The 16,186-nt window shown below is 46.1% G+C and overlaps 1 protein-coding gene across 4 annotated transcripts in view; it reads left to right on the forward strand.

The window, feature by feature from the left end:
- LOC139750751 (uncharacterized) overlaps positions 1 to 16,186 on the forward strand; it is a 266,162-nt gene that overhangs the window by 115,247 nt on the left and 134,729 nt on the right. The window contains exon 1 of one of the 4 annotated variants that reach the window (XM_071665460.1): positions 9,413 to 9,569. The exons of 1 other annotated variant lie outside the window; for it this stretch is intronic. The gene's annotated coding sequence lies outside the window, so the exon portion shown is untranslated. Of the gene's footprint in view, positions 1 to 9,412; positions 9,570 to 9,723; positions 9,744 to 16,186 lie in introns of those variants that run through there. 2 more of the 4 variants (XM_071665459.1, XM_071665461.1) reach the window with 2 other exon arrangements.

A 16,186-nucleotide genomic window follows, 5' to 3' on the forward strand; every position in this document is an offset into this window, starting at 1 on the left:
TCAGTCTGATCTGGGTACATCATAGGATCAGAATCCATTCCAACACCACTGCCGATATACACAGTGTATTTTCCCGACGCTAACGCTAGTGTTTCCACGCGTATTTCCCGACACCAACGCTAGTGTTTCAACGCATATTTTCCGACGCCAACGCTAGTGTTTCAACGCATATTTTCCGACGCCAACGCTAGTGTTTCAACGCATTTTTTCCGCCGCCAACGCTAGTGTTTTCAGCGTGTATTTTCCGACACCAACGCTTTCGTTTCAACGCGTATTTTCCGACGCCAACGCTAGTGTTTCCACGCGTATTTCCCGACGCCAACGCTAGTGTTTCAACGCGTATTTTCCGACGCCAACGCTAGTGTTTCCACGCGTATTTCCCGACACCAAGGCTAGAGTCCAACGCGCGTATTTTTAGACATGCTTTCCCTCTTATCTATCGAGAAGATATTATTAGATCTATAATTGTAATCTTTCGCGAGGTTAGGGTGGATAAAGGTAAGAGACATTACTGGAACGTAGTCTTGCTGTGGCGCTGGTGGCACACACATACACACACACACACACACACACACACACACACACACACACACACACAGTGCTCTTTACGTTGTAAGGTAGCGAAGAGAACAAAACAGCGCAGTATTACGTTAAAGTCATTAATATTACCATATGGTCAGCGTTCGTATGAACCTTCCGTGATCATTTTGAGGTTAGGTTAGGCCTCGAACACTGTGTGTTTAAAAGACCAGGAACTATTGTATAAGGTAAGCTAACGCGCCATGACCTACCACCAACCAACTTTAAAAAATTGAGTTATTATCTCATGTTCGTTAACCATAGAGACGTGGCTGGAAGGTATTCGTAGGATTTTAGATTAAAAAAAAGAGACATTACCTCTTGTTTTTTAAGTGTTTTTCATGCTCGTGTTCATCATTGTTGTCTGTTAAGTGGGAGTAACATGGAGCGTCTTCTTGAGCGCGGGAAACGGCGATCGCTTCCTGAACATTTTCTCTCATCTCTACTATACTCCTGTGTTTATACGACTCGATTCTCCTGACGGTATATTGCATCACACGGAAGGTAAACTTTCGATGATATTATCTTTTATCTTTCAGTATCAGTTGTTCTTTCAAGCTTTGAACTGACGAAAAAAAAAAAGCAAAAGGAAATACGCGTTGAAGAGGTAATTCTCGTTTTCTAAGCGCGATAGCATCATTTTCTTTCTTTCTCCTCTTCGTACAACGAATGATCTTGGATGCGGATCCAATTCAAAAGCCTCCAGTCACAGTCTGCCCTGAGATCCTTCCCGATTAGGTAATTGGTAGTTAACTGATCTGAAGATTGTGTGAGTATTCTAGAGGAATAGGGATTAGCAGATTGTAATTGGGAGGCTCCCGTGAGAGGTAACTAATAACATTATTGTACAAGTATTCTAGAAAATAGGGATTACCATACAAGTATTCTAGAAAATAGGGATTACCATACAAGTATTCTAGAAAATAGGGATTACCATACAAGTATTCTAAAAAATAGGGATTACCATACAAGTATCATGGAAAATAGGGATTACCATACAAGTATTCTAGAAAATAGGGGTTACCATACAAGTATTCTAGAAAATAGGGATTATCATACAAGTATTCTAGAAAATAGGGATTACCATACAAGTATTCTAGAAAATAGGGATTATCATACAAGTATTCTAAAAAATAGGGATTACCATACAAGTATTATGGAAAACAGGGATTACCATACAAGTATTATGGAAAATAGGGATTACCATACAAGTATTATGGAAAATAGGGATTACCATACAAGTATTATGGAAAATAGGGATTACCATACAAGTATTCTAGAAAATAGGGATTACCATACAAGTATTATGGAAAATAGGGATTACCATACAAGTATTATGGAAAATAGGGATTACCATACAAGTATTCTAGAAAATAGGGATTACCATACAAGTATTATGGAAAATAGGGATTACCATACAAGTATTATGGAAAATAGGGATTACCATACAAGTATTATGGAAAATAGGGATTACCATACAAGTATTATGGAAAATAGGGATTACCATACAAGTATTATGGAAAATAGGGATTACCATACAAGTATTATGGAAAATAGGGATTACCATACAAGTATTATGGAAAATAGGGATTACCATACAAGTATTATGGAAAATAGGGATTACCATACAAGTATTATGGAAAATAGGGATTACCATACAAGTATTCTAGAAAATAGGGATTACCATACAAGTATTATGGAAAATAGGGATTACCATACAAGTATTATGGAAAATAGGGATTACCATACAAGTATTATGGAAAATAGGGATTACCATACAAGTATTATGGAAAATAGGGATTACCATACAAGTATTATGGAAAATAGGGATTACCATACAAGTATTATGGAAAATAGGGATTACCATACAAGTATTATGGAAAATAGGGATTACCATACAAGTATTATGGAAAATAGGGATTACCATACAAGTATTATGGAAAATAGGGATTACCATACAAGTATTATGGAAAATAGGGATTACCATACAAGTAGTTTAGAAAACTAGTAATGATCAAACTGCTTTTCGCGGGGAGAAACGTCTTTTGCATGCAATACTGGATCAACTGATGACCAGGTTTCTACTGCAGTGCTCATGCGCAGAGCAGCGACGCTACCCTCCCCACCTTGCGCAACGGGGGACGCTCTATGTAGCTCTAGCTGTGGTTGTAGCTCTCGCTGTGGTTGTAGCTCTCGCTGTGGTTGTAGCTCTCGCTGTGGTTGTAGCTCTCTCTGTGGTTGTAGCTCTCTCTGTGGTTGTAGCTCTCGTTGTGGTTGTAGCTCTCGTTGTGGTTGTAGCTCTCGCTGTGGTTGTAGCTCTCGCTGTGGTTGTAGCTCTCGCTGTGGTTGTAGCTCTCGCTGTGGTTGTAGCTCTCGTTGTGGTTGTAGCTCTCGCTGTGGTTGTAGCTCTCGTTGTGGTTGTAGCTCTCGTTGTGGTTGTAGCTCTCGCTGTGGTTGTAGCTCTCGCTGTGGTTGTAGCTCTCGCTGTGGTTGTAGCTCTCGTTGTGGTTGTAGCTCTCTCTGTGGTTGTAGCTCTCTCTGTGGTTGTAGCTCTCGTTGTGGTTGTAGCTCTCGTTGTGGTTGTAGCTCTCGCTGTGGTTGTAGCTCTCGCTGTGGTTGTAGCTCTCGCTGTGGTTGTAGCTCTCGTTGTGGTTGTAGCTCTCGTTGTGGTTGTAGCTCTCGCTGTGGTTGTAGCTCTCGTTGTGGTTGTAGCTCTCGTTGTGGTTGTAGCTCTCGCTGTGGTTGTAGCTCTCGCTGTGGTTGTAGCTCTCGCTGTGGTTGTAGCTCTCGCTGTGGTTGTAGCTCTCTCTGTGGTTGTAGCTCTCGTTGTGGTTGTAGCTCTCGCTGTGGTTGTAGTGGCGTGGTGGTTATCATCATTACAGCGAGGAGACACACGAAGCCAGACAGGTAACGAGGGCCCATGATGAGGTGATCCTCCTCCACACGAACTGAGGTTTCCTCTTATTTCCAATGTGGTTCACGGTCTACCCAGTGAATGGGAATGATGGGGGTGTGTTTTCTCCTCGAACGAGTCTATTGATTATAGCAATGGACGACGCTCGATGGCAGAGTGTGGCTGTTTTCAACGACCCTATTTGTAGACAAGTGTTTTACCTATATCAGGCTTGAGCCCAGTGTCCCTCCGTTGCTGGTTCAGTGCTGCGCTCCGTTCAGCGGCGACCGTGTCGATGTTATGAACTTTTCTCTCGCCAAAATTTCTGCTTGAGGCACCACGGGGAGCGGGGGCAGGGGGGCGCGCCCCCCTCCTTCTTTGTAGGGGGGGTTGGAGATCCGAGTTCCTTCCATCGTTCCACATCTGCCGATGTTCCAAAGTCATTTATGTTTCTTGATCTTGATTACAATGTGGGGAAGACGGGAGCTGTACCCCACTGCGAGTGGTAGAGGATCGAGTCTCATGTTTTGCCCAAGATGGATCACTTGCAGTCGATTCGAACTCTGCTTTCGTGTGCGGCAGCAGCAGTAGCAATGCCTCGGTAAAGTAGGATCGTTGCTGATGCTAGATGATGAAGAGGATCCTACTCTACTCCATGATCCTCAAGAGGCCGTCCTGAGCGACGGATCCCACTCTACTCCATGATCCCCCGAGACGCCGCCGGCCTGAGCGACGGAACCAAGTGACGCTGGGGATATCCGAGATGTCTGTCGAACCTCGGTCGCCATCGCCTCTGCCCAGTGACACTGGTCATGGAGGGAGATTGGACGATCCATGTCTTCATCTTCTTCTTCCTCTTCTTCTTCTTCTTCTTCTTCTTCTTCTTCTTCTTCTTCTTCTTCTTCTTCTTCTTCTTCTTCTTCTTCTTCTTCTTCTTCTTCTTCTTCTTCTCCTCCTATTTCTGAGGAGATACGTGCCTCACAGACCTCAGTTCCTCCTACGTTCACGGTGACGCATTCACGGGTCGCCGACGGTCGAGCGTATAGGGTCGAACCCTCGTTACGCCAGTCTGTCCACAGTCAACGCAGCTGTTCATCCCCCTTATCACCCATTTGCGTCATCCACTTGCGCTCATCCACCAGCGTTACTGTCAACCACTTGCGTCACGCAGCGTTACGTATCACCCGCTTTTGCGTCACGCAGCGTTATCTATCCCCCACTTACGTCACCCAGGTCCCCCCCCCCCCCCCCCCCCCGCAGGAAGCACCACCAGTTGTCCCGCCCCCTGCGTCAGTACCAGGCAGTAAGTAAACTACGATGCTGGAAGCCCGGCCAATTAAGGAGCATCGCAGCTGAAATCCGACGGATTTGTGGGTGTAATCCTTCCTTCCTGCGACTTAGGAAGCCGGATTACATGGCCCACATCTGTCAAGTGGAAGACAGACAACCCCCACCACCACACCCCCCCCCCACCCCCCATTGATAGTCATTAGCATCTGGGGCGATTAATGAGAAGTTGAGGCAGTCTAGTGTAGCCGTGTGAACAGTCGGGGGAGTGGGGAGGACCCCAGCCGCTCCCCAGCAGACGATGCGGGGGAGCGGAAAGGACCCTGCCAGTCTCTAGCACTCGGTAAAGGCTTGGAGAGGACCCTCAGCACACGGTACGGGAGCAGAGAGGACCCAATCAGTCCCCAGTAGACGGTCCAGGCGTGGAGAGGACCCCAGTAGGTCCCCAGCAGACGGTTCAGGGGTGGAGAGGACCCCAGTAGGTCCCCAGCAGACGACCCAGGCGTGGAGAGGACCCCAATAGGTCCCCAGCAGACGGTTCAGGGGTGGAGAGGACCCCAGTAGGCCCCGAGAACACCGTCCAGGCGTGGAGAGGACCCAAGCTGGGGAGGAAGGAGGAGGAGGAGGAGGAGGAGGAGGAGGAGGGTCATCCGACGGTAGACGCCCCCAAAATCCGCGTGGGATTCGCAGCTAATGAGCTTATTTTGAAAAGTCTTGTGACTGGCTAGTCCGGCGGATTCTTACTATATTGTGATATTTCTGTGTCCTCTCTCTCTCTCTCTCTCTCTCTCTCTCTCTCTCTCTCTCTCTCTCTCTCTCTCTCTCTCTCTCTCTCTCTCTCTCTCTCTCTCTCTCTCTCTCTCTCTCTCTCTCTCTCTCTCTCTCTGAATGGGCTCTTTAGTATGGGGTTATGGTCGTCCCCAAAGTTGGATTGGCCTCGATCTGGCAAATGAGTCAGTTCCTGCATCATGTAGGCCCCCAGTAATTGCTCTATTAGACGGTCATTAGGATCAATTACCCAACAACCAAAGCTCTGGACACTTTTATTTAAATGAGCTCAAGATGTGAAGGGGGGAACGAAATAGATAAATAAAAAAAAAGGGCAAAGACTTAAATAAACGTAATTTTCATTGTTTAGAATAAATGGTATGTCTTACAGGACTAAGTACAGGCCTTCCCTTGTTCTTCTTCTTACCCAGCAATAACATTCATAACATGAACATTCTGCTTGGAGATAACTTCGACATCCACTGCTATTATTTGCACTGTAATTCCCTCTCTTAAGTTCGCGATCTTCACTGTAATGCACAATCTTGAATTCGTGTTCTTCATACTGTAATGCACTATCTTGAATTCGCGATCTTCACTGCAATACACTATCTTGAATTCGCGATCTTCACTGCAATACACTATCTTGAATTCGCGATCTTCACTGCAATACACTATCTTGAATTCGCGATCTTCACTGCAATACACTATCTTGAATTCGTGTTCTTCATACTGTAATAACAATGCTATCTTAAGTGTCATGTTCATCAGAACGATAGCACTACAATGCTATGTTCATGTTCTCACTGATTGCGTGACATACGAAGTTCATTTTCGTCTCAAGTAATGAATCAGTGATTTTTATAAGCACCCCTTCCCATTCTCTGAGGCCAGAATGCTTAATTACATACATCATTACGACCCTCACCTCTCGCAGATGACCTATTTTCACGGGCTTAATTACCCCCTTCCCCCCCCCTTCTCCAACCACTTGACCCCCCCCCTACACACCCCAACCCCACACCCCTCTCCCAGAATTTTTAACATGGCCAAATAATTAGCTCAGAACGATCAATTAGGGTCATCTGTAATTACATGATTGCCCCGGATGCATCGGGTAAGAAAAAGCAAAATGCTCAAGTATTTGCAATTATTGCCAGTAATTGTTTGTCCGCGTCGAGGGCACAGTCGACCAGACCAGGCTGGACGAAGCTGAGTTCGACCAGAGTATAGACGACACTGGATTCGACCAGATCGGATGAGATTGGATTCGATTGAAAGACTGGAATGGGATTAGATCCGACAAGGGAATGTGTAGCACTGAGTGAACTGCAATAGAAGGGATCATTCACACTGAAATTCAGAGTGTATGACGAGTGTTGTGAGAGAGAGAGAAAAGCTAAAGTGAAGCTAAAGAAAAGAAGAATTCTAGAGAGAGTTGGAATGTGTCTCAAAAATGATATACAGATGCAGCTTGAAACTTTGACGGCCTGAATGACCTTTGGCCGTTGATGATAGAGGCCTGGAACCCAAACAAACCGACCAGCCAATTAGCTATACACTAAACACGCGGCAGTTATAATGATGACATAAACATCTGCTAATGAGATACAGTACACGCGAGGTCAGTCTCTCGATAGTAAACACGGAGTAGAGGAGCAGAGAGAAACCTATAGACTTAAAATGGTCTTCCTACGTGAGAATATAACGCTGATATACTTAGAGGAACAAGGGATGATCAAAGTATATCCTATCCTGTTGCGTAGTGAGAAGCTGTGTGTATTGACCATTGGATAAGGATAGGGGACAAGGGATGTGCAGGGTGAGGTGGCGCGTGTGTTTGGCCAGAGATGCCCCGGTCATGATAGCCGCCCCATTGGTCAAGTACCTTTAAGATAACTCAGTTGTTTTCTGGGTCAGGTTGTAATGGTTGTGGTTACAGTTAACTGGTAGTTCTCATTGCTACTGGAGCAGTGGTGTCTTCAGTGGGACTGTATAGTAGTTTTCATCGCGACTAGAGTAGTGTGTGGAGGGGGAGGAGGTTGACATACTGGCTGAGTCTTCTACGAGGTCATAACAGTGAAGTGCGTTGCTACCTGGAGCACCTCGTGCCTGGCCATCATCATCGCCAGCGTTCACAACACGGGCACCATTACATCCTTCTCTTCAGAACAGAAGAAAAAACGAAAATCAACGCATCTAAGAAACTTATGAATATGAAGTTAAGTGTAAAGTATCATATGACTCATTCAGAGATACATATAGACACAGTTGAATGTGTGTAATTGACTTTTAAAACTAATGACGATTTAAACCTGTAATTCGAAATCAGTGTCAGATGGCTAGAGGAAGGAGGGCAATTGAAATCTATGGAGCAAAAGATCGAGTAAATTGGTCGTGTGATTATAGAAACCGGGCAATATTGAACTTCCAGAGCATAAAAGGGGGGTGTGGGGTGGAGAGAGAGAGAGAGAGAGAGAGAGAGAGAGAGAGAGAGAGAGAGAGAGAGAGAGAGAGCTGGACCAGTGGACTGTGCCGTTCGAGGAACCCCAATTGAAGCACACTTGGAAAGGCTGGGATCAATAGAGCGAGCATCAAGTGTGTACAAAAGTCAGCGATGAGCGAGCGAACGTGCAAAAGGCAGTTGGCTATTAAGAGTACTCCTCCTCCTCCTCCTCCTCCCCCCCCACCATTCCAGACCTGGAGGAGGAGGAGGGAGGGTGAGGGACGTCGTCTCCCGCCGACCCTCCTCCTCCTCCTCCTCCTCCGCTTCGAACTAGATCGCTTCGATGATGCGCTCTGGACCACCACTCCTCCTCCTCCTCCTCCTCCTCCTCCTCCTCCGTCAAGTGCTTCACTGAATTATTTATCGATTTTTCAAGATATCTTTTAAGACGGAGGGAAAACGTAGCGAGGGAGGGATGGCACGCAGGGATTGTAGGATTTGCTCTCTCTCTCTCTCTCTCTCTCTCTCTCTCTCTCTCTCTCTCTCTCTCTCTCTCTCTCTCTCTCTCTCTCTCTCTCTCTCTCTCTCTCTCTCTCTCTCTCTATCTATCTTTCTATCTATCTCTATCTATCTATCTATCTATCTCGATCTCGATCTCTGCCTCCTTCCCCTCCCCTTCTCTTCCCCCACCGCAAGGTCGTTGTTGATGAGGTGGGAGGTGGGTGGAGGGTTGGTAGGTTCTGGTAGGAGGTGAGACTTTGGGCGAAAAAAAAAAAGAATAGGCTTTCGACCCAGATCGACCAAGGTGGTGGCTTGGCTGGAGAGATGATCATACGAACAAATTTTTGATGCGTTTTTTTTCTTTCAATAACTTTTCCTGTAAGGGTGAACATAGCAACGAACCTACACACACACACACACACACACACACACACACACACACACACACACACACACACACACACGCGCGCGCGCGCGCGAACAAATCTATATATATTATATATATAAATATATATATATATATATATATATATATATATATATATATATATATATATATATATATATATATATATATATATAAACTGGGGGAGGGAGAACACTGGCAACTGGTGAATAAAAGAGGGAGAACATAATAGGGGGAGTAGATGAGGGTTCATCAGGGTAGGGGGGGGAGAAACGGAAGATAAGAACAAGGGGAGAGAGAGAGAGGGGAGGGGGAGGGGAAAGGGTGATGGAGGGTAAGGGAAGGGAAGGGGAGGGTGTGTGTAGGAGGAAGGGAAGGAGGGAGGGGTGTGGGAGAGGGGAGGTAAGGAAGACAGGATGGGAGGGGAGGAGCGAGAGGTCAATTTTAAATTTAGCCCACCTTGTTCTGAGAATTATTGAGCTGGGTTATCCTCCCCTCTTCGTCGCTTGGCGCCTGGCTGCTCTGTTAGTGCTGTGCTGAGTGAGTGTCCGAGCTGTGTTAGTGCTCTGCTGAGTGTCCGAGCTGTGTTAGTAGTCCTTCGGTGAGGCGCCAGCTGCTGTGTTAGTGTTCTGATGAGGTACCGGCTGTGTTAGCGCCCTGGTGAGTGTCCCGGCTGTGTTAGTGCTTTGGTAAGTGTACCGGCTGTGTTAGTGCTTTGGTAAGTGTACCGGCTGTGTTAGTGGTCTGGTGAGTATCCCGGCTGTGTTAGTGCTCTTTTGAGTGTCCCGGCTGTGTTAGTGCTCTGGGAAGTGTCCCGGCTGTGTTAGTGCTCTGGGAAGTGTCCCGGCTGTGTTAGTGCTTTGGTGAGACACACACTACTCTTGTTAAGCTAGGCTAAGTGCCTCGGGTATTCGAGGTGCGAGCTGTGTTGGTGCTGTGTGAGTATGTAAGTGCTGTTCTGAGGTTTCCTGCTGTGCTATGTGCCTCAGCGTTCTGTTAGGGCACTCATGGGGGTCTGATCTCTGTGTTTAGTTATACACGGCTATATTACAGCTGTAGCTAAACGTCCGGCTGTGTTAATGCTTGGCTGAGGTGCCCATAGCTGTGCTGAGTGCACTTTCAAAGCTATCACTGTGTGTGATATGAGCTGAGGTCCATTGCTCTGCTAGAATTTCCTCGGTTATGCTGAAGTTGTGATAAGAGTCTCGGCTGTGTTAGCACTGTGTTTAAAGCTTCAACTGTGGTAGTGTTAGGTTAGCTGCACAGCCATGCTGATGTTCAACCGAGGTCCGTCAGCTATGCCAGTGCTTTGTTAAAGTTCCCGTTGTTGTTAGGGTTGTGAAGAAGTCCTTGGCTGTCCCGTTGCTCTGCTGAAGGCCCTCCTTTCCCCAACCCTTGCTGTGTTAGTGACATGTTATGATCCCAAGCTGTGCTAATACTCTGTTAAAATCTCCAGCTTAACCAGTGCTGTGCTGACGCACCTGGCTAAGCGAGTGCTATGTTGATGGAAAATGCGTGGTTGACCCATCGTCTGGAGGCACGAGAGAGAGAGAGAGAGAGAGAGAGAGAGAGAGAGAGAGAGAGAGAGAGAGAGAGAGAGAGAGAGAGAGAGAGAGAGAGAGAGAGAACCAGCTTGCAAGAGACGCGAACACTTTTCTTGGTTTGGAATCGTACGACTGGGTCTTCAGAGGGGGATGGTGGTTACGCGGGTTTCAAGAGCTGGATGTGGAGGGGGGGTAAGAATTGCGGGTTGGAGGGGAAAAGGGGGAGGAGGAGGAGGAGGAGAAGGGGAAGAGGATGTAGCCTTCTAGGACACACACTTCCTCTCTCTCTCCTTTTCCCATTCCCTTTCCCCCGTAGTGAGGTAGGGTTGCTGAGGATGAGGAAGGGCGTGGTGGCTTCAAGAACCTTGCGACCTCAGGCACTGCCGAAGAAGACCTTGTTGCTTCTCTCTCTCTCTCTCTCTCTCTCTCTCTCTCTCTCTCTCTCTCTCTCTCTCTCTCTCTCTCTCTCTCTCTCTCTCTCTCTCTCTAAGTGGCGCGAAAGTCTCGCTTTTTTGAGAGCAGGGCAAAAAGGAGTTCGTAAGAAGGAAGTGAGCTTGGTTACGAGGGAGAATAATGGAACAGCCATATCCAGGGATGGGGGGCGCCTGGCGGCAGTACTGGTTATAAAAAAAAGAATGGATTAGGTTGTGTTGGGCTTTCCAAAATTTTCGAAGTCTTTTTTTTTTGGCTTTTTTTTTTTGGCTTTTAAAACTTTCGAGGTGGTTGATAGTTTCTCAAAGTTAAAAGTTAGACTTTGAGAAGACGTCGGAGGAGTTTGCCCACCCCACAGGGTCGTAAAAGAGAGGCGCTAGGCTATGCTGTGTTGTGCTTGGGTAACAGGTTATTGTTAGTGGGGTCGCAAGGCTCCCCGGGCTATGTTAGTGCTATGCTGAAGTCATCAGCTGAGCTTGTGCTGTGTTGAAGTCATCAAGCTGAGCTTGTGCTGTGTTGAAGTCATCATCTGAGCTTGTGCTGTGTTGAAGTCATCAAGCTGAGCTTGTGCTGTGTTGAAGTCATCATCTGAGCTTGTGCTGTGTTGAAGTCATCATCTGAGCTTGTGCTGTGTTGAAGTCATCATCTGAGCTTGTGCAATGTTGAAGTCATCATCTGAGCTTGTGCTGTGTTGAAGTCATCATCTGAGCTTGTGCTGTGTTGAAGTCATCAAGCTGAGCTTGTGTTGAAATCATCAAGCTGAGCTTGTGCAATGTTGAAGTCATCATCTGAGCTTGTGCAATGTTGAAGTCATCATCTGAGCTTGTGCTGTGTTGAAGTCATCAAGCTGAGCTTGTGTTGAAGTCATCAAGCTGAGCTTGTGCAATGTTGAAGTCATCATCTGAGCTTGTGCAATGTTGAAGTCATCAAGCTGAGCTTGTGCTGTGTTGAGGCCATCAAGCTGAGCTTGTGTTGAAGTCATCAAGCTGAGCTTGTGCAATGTTGAAGTCATCATCTGAGCTTGTGCTGTGTTGAAGTCATCATCTGAGCTTGTGCAATGTGGAAGTCATCATCTGAGCTTGTGCAATGTTGAAGTCATCATCTGAGCTTGTGCAATGTTGAAGTCATCATCTGAGCTTGTGCTGTGTTGAAGTCATCAAGCTGAGCTTGTGCAATGTTGAAGTCATCATCTGAGCTTGTGCAATGTTGAAGTCATCATCTGAGCTTGTGCAATGTTGAAGTCATCAAGCTGAGCTTGTGCTGTGTTGAAGTCATCAAGCCGAGCTTGTGTTGAAGTCATCAAGCTGAGCTTGTGCTGTGTTGAAGTCATCATCTGAGCTTGTGCAATGTTGAAGTCATCAAGCTGAGCTTGTGCTGTGTTGAAGTCATCAAGCCGAGCTTGTGTTGAAGTCATCAAGCTGAGCTTGTGCAATGTTGAAGTCATCATCTGAGCTTGTGCTGTGTTGAAGTCATCATCTGAGCTTGTGTTGAAGTCATCATCTGAGCTTGTGCAATGTTGAAGTCATCATCTGAGCTTGTGCAATGTTGAAGTCATCATCTGAGCTTGTGCAATGTGGAAGTCATCATCTGAGCTTGTGCAATGTTGAAGTCATCATCTGAGCTTGTGCAATGTTGAAGTCATCATCTGAGCTTGTGCTGTGTTGAAGTCATCAAGCCGAGCTTGTATTGAAGTCATCAAGCTGAGCTTGTGCTGTGTTGAAGTCATCATCTGAGCTTGTGCTGTGTTGAAGTCATCATCTGAGCTTGTGCAATGTTGAAGTCATCATCTGAGCTTGTGCTGTGTTGAAGTCATCAAGCCGAGCTTGTGTTGAAGTCATCAAGCTGAGCTTGTGCTGTGTTGAAGTCATCATCTGAGCTTGTGCAATGTTGAAGTCATCATCTGAGCTTGTGCCGTGTTGAAGTCATCATCTGAGCTTGTGCTGTGTTGAAATCATCAAGCCGAGCTTGTGTTGAAGTCATCAAGCTGAGCTTGTGCTGTGTTGAAGTCATCATCTGAGCTTGTGCAATGTTGAAGTCATCATCTGAGCTTGTGCAATGTGGAAGTCATCATCTGAGCTTGTGCAATGTTGAAGTCATCATCTGAGCTTGTGCAATGTGGAAGTCATCATCTGAACTTGTGCAATGTTGAAGTCATCATCTGAGCTTGTGTTGAAGTCATCAAGCTGAGCTTGTGCTGTGTTGAAGTCATCATCTGAGCTTGTGCAATGTGGAAGTCATCATCTGAGCTTGTGCAATGTTGAAGTCATCATCTGAGCTTGTGCAATGTTGAAGTCATCATCTGAGCTTGTGTTGAAGTCATCAAGCTGAGTCGTTATTATTAACGAGGAATATAGCAGAGAACAGGTATGGATAATCAGTCACGAACCTTTATAGATGCGACATTTTCTATCATGCAAGGCAGCTTCAGTTGAGTTTCGTCTCCTGCATCCATAGTGCCAGCTATAGACCCACACCTGATACGTACTCCTTCGTCTGGGGGTTGAAGGAGGATGGCGTGTAAGGGAAGGACAGAAGTTAGCTTTTGTTTTTTTTTGTAAGATCCGATGAGCTAGTAGATGCTGGTGGTTGGAGGAGAAGGCATTCAAAAGGATGAGGAATATGAGATTTGATTCCACAGAAGTTATGTTTTAATAGACGCTAAAACCAGTAGCTTCAGAGCTGGCAGGAATTCAACTAAGGTTAGATTTGAGCAGCGAAAAGTACTGGCTGAAGAGGTTTTCTTGAGGGGAGGATCTTGTTTCTAAAGGGTTTGGAAAAGTTATATGGGAGATATATAGACTTATAGTTTAGGAATAAGAGGATATAAGAGAGATATAGATATAGAGATGATATATGAGAGATATAGATATATAGAGGATATATGAGAGATATAGACATATAGAGGATATATGAGAGATATAGACATATAGAGGATATAAGAGAGATATAGATATAAAGAGAATATAAGAGAGATATAGATAGATAAAGAACGTAGAGAGATATAGATATATATTGGGAACATAAGAGATATAGATATATAGAGATATATAGAGAGATAATTGAGATAGTGAGACTGTACACAATGTGGATATATCATGTATAGAGATACATGAGAGGTGACTGATGGGTGGACGACTGAGTGAGTGAGTGAGTGAGGGAGGGAGGCAGGGGAGGAAAAGTCTAGTTCAGATGAGAGAGACGAGTGAGTGAGGGAGGGAAGGAGGGGGGGAAAAGTCTATCTCTAGGAAGAGTGTCATGTGGAGGATGCCGTGTGTGAGGGGGGGGGGGGGGTGAAGTGTGTGTGTGTGTGTGTGTGTGTGTGTGTGTGTGGAGAGAGAGGGGAGGAAGAGGAGCCCTGCAAGCGACGTCATGGTAGGGGAGAGGAGGTGGGCAAAGTAGAGCGGCAGGAAGGGGTAATTTATCACTGGGGGAGACGTTGCGAGCAGACGAGTGGTGGGCCCCCAGCCCGCGCCTGGCTCAGGTGCCTGGGACTGTCTCGAGGACCTGGGTTATCCCACGACGCCTTGGGATCGGTTACCTGTGGGATCCCTGGGGTTTGAGAGACCCTAGGGATCATACCTGGTGGATCCCAAAGGCAGGGATGCACCTTAGGGACCTTCAGGGTTTCGGAAGGCGAGGATGGGCGCCTTGTGGATCACTCCCAGGTGTGTGCCTGGGATGATCCCGGATGTGGGATGGCTTAGGATCGGGACGTGTGGGATCCTCGGGGTGTAGGACACCCTGGAGATCATCCCGAGGTGTAGGACACCCTGGGGGTCATCCCGGGCACCTGGGGGAACCCTGAGGCGGTCATTACTGTGACTAAGAACCAGTCAGTCTGGGTGGAGGTGACTGACGGGTCTTTCTCCCTCCACATACACGCTTCTCCCAGCCCTCTCCCTACCCCCTCCCTCCATCTCTGTACCTCTCTCCACCCCCTCCCTCCATCTCTGTACCTCTCTCCACCCCCTCCCTCCATCTCTGTACCTTTCTCCATCTCCTCCCTCCATCTCTGTTCCTCTCTCTCCATCCCCTTCCCTTCATCTCTGTTCCTCGTTTCAGACTATCCAGCCATCCTTTTCTTTTATTCATTTATCCATCTTTCTATCTATTCATCCCTCTTTATCTCCTTCCATCTATCGATTTCTTTCTCCATCCATCAGTGAATCCGTCTATCTTGACTATCCACCCATCTATCGAACTCCATCCTCCTTCCAACCATCTGGATATCCACTCATTCCTTACCCATCCCTCTCTCCATCTATCTACCCGCCCTCTCTTTACCTCCCACCCGTCCTCCATCCCACCACCCTCTACCCTACCAGACCTGACTCCCCTCCCCCCCTTCCTTCCCCCACCCACCTCCCCCAGTGTTCTCTACCCTGCCATGTTCGTGGTAACAACAGTTCCTCGTACGGCTCTGTTCCGCCCTTCCCCCTTCGCTTCCCCATCACCCCCACCCCATCCCCAGGCTCCCCTCTCCCCAGCCAGCCCTCCCCCCCCCACACATCGTACGGTTATATTACATGTTTTTCTTCTTTCCTTCTTTCATCCAGTTTGGCTCATAACATCTTTTAATTAACTGGCCACAACTTCGTTACATTCCTAAGCCTTTCTCAGGAATATATATATATATGTATATATATATATATATATATATATATATATATATATATATATATATATATATATATATATATATATATATACATATATATATATATATATATATCCCTGGGGATAGGGGAGAAAGAATACTTCCCACGTATTCCCTGCGTGTCGTAGAAGGCGACTAAAAGGGGAGGGAGCGGGGGGCTGGAAATCCTCCCTCTCAATTTTTTTTAATTTTCCAAAAGAAGGAACAGAGAAGGGGGCCAGGTGAGGATATTCCCTCAGTGGCCCAGTTCTCTGTTCTTAACGCTACCTCGCTAACGCGGGAAATGGCGAATAGTTTGGAAAAAAAAAAAAAAAAAAAAAAAAATATATATATATATATATATATATATATATATATATATATATATATATATATACACTCAAATTACAGAGGTATAAGTTTGTTGAGTATTCCTGGTAAACTATATGGGAGGGTATTGATTGAGAGGGTGAAGGCATGTACAGAGCATCAGATTGGGGAAGAGCAGTGCGGTTTCAGAAGTGGTAGAGGATGTGTGGATCAGGTGTTTGCTTTGAAGAATGTATGTGAGAAATACTTAGAAAAGCAAATGGATTTGTATGTAGCATTTATGGATCTGGAGAAGGCATATGATAGAGTTGATAGAGATGCTCTGTGGAAGGTATTAAGAATATATGGTGTGGGAGGCAAGTTG

Source organism: Panulirus ornatus, chromosome 10 (assembly GCF_036320965.1).
Source record: "Panulirus ornatus isolate Po-2019 chromosome 10, ASM3632096v1, whole genome shotgun sequence".
Taxonomy (NCBI): Eukaryota; Metazoa; Arthropoda; class Malacostraca; order Decapoda; family Palinuridae; genus Panulirus; species Panulirus ornatus.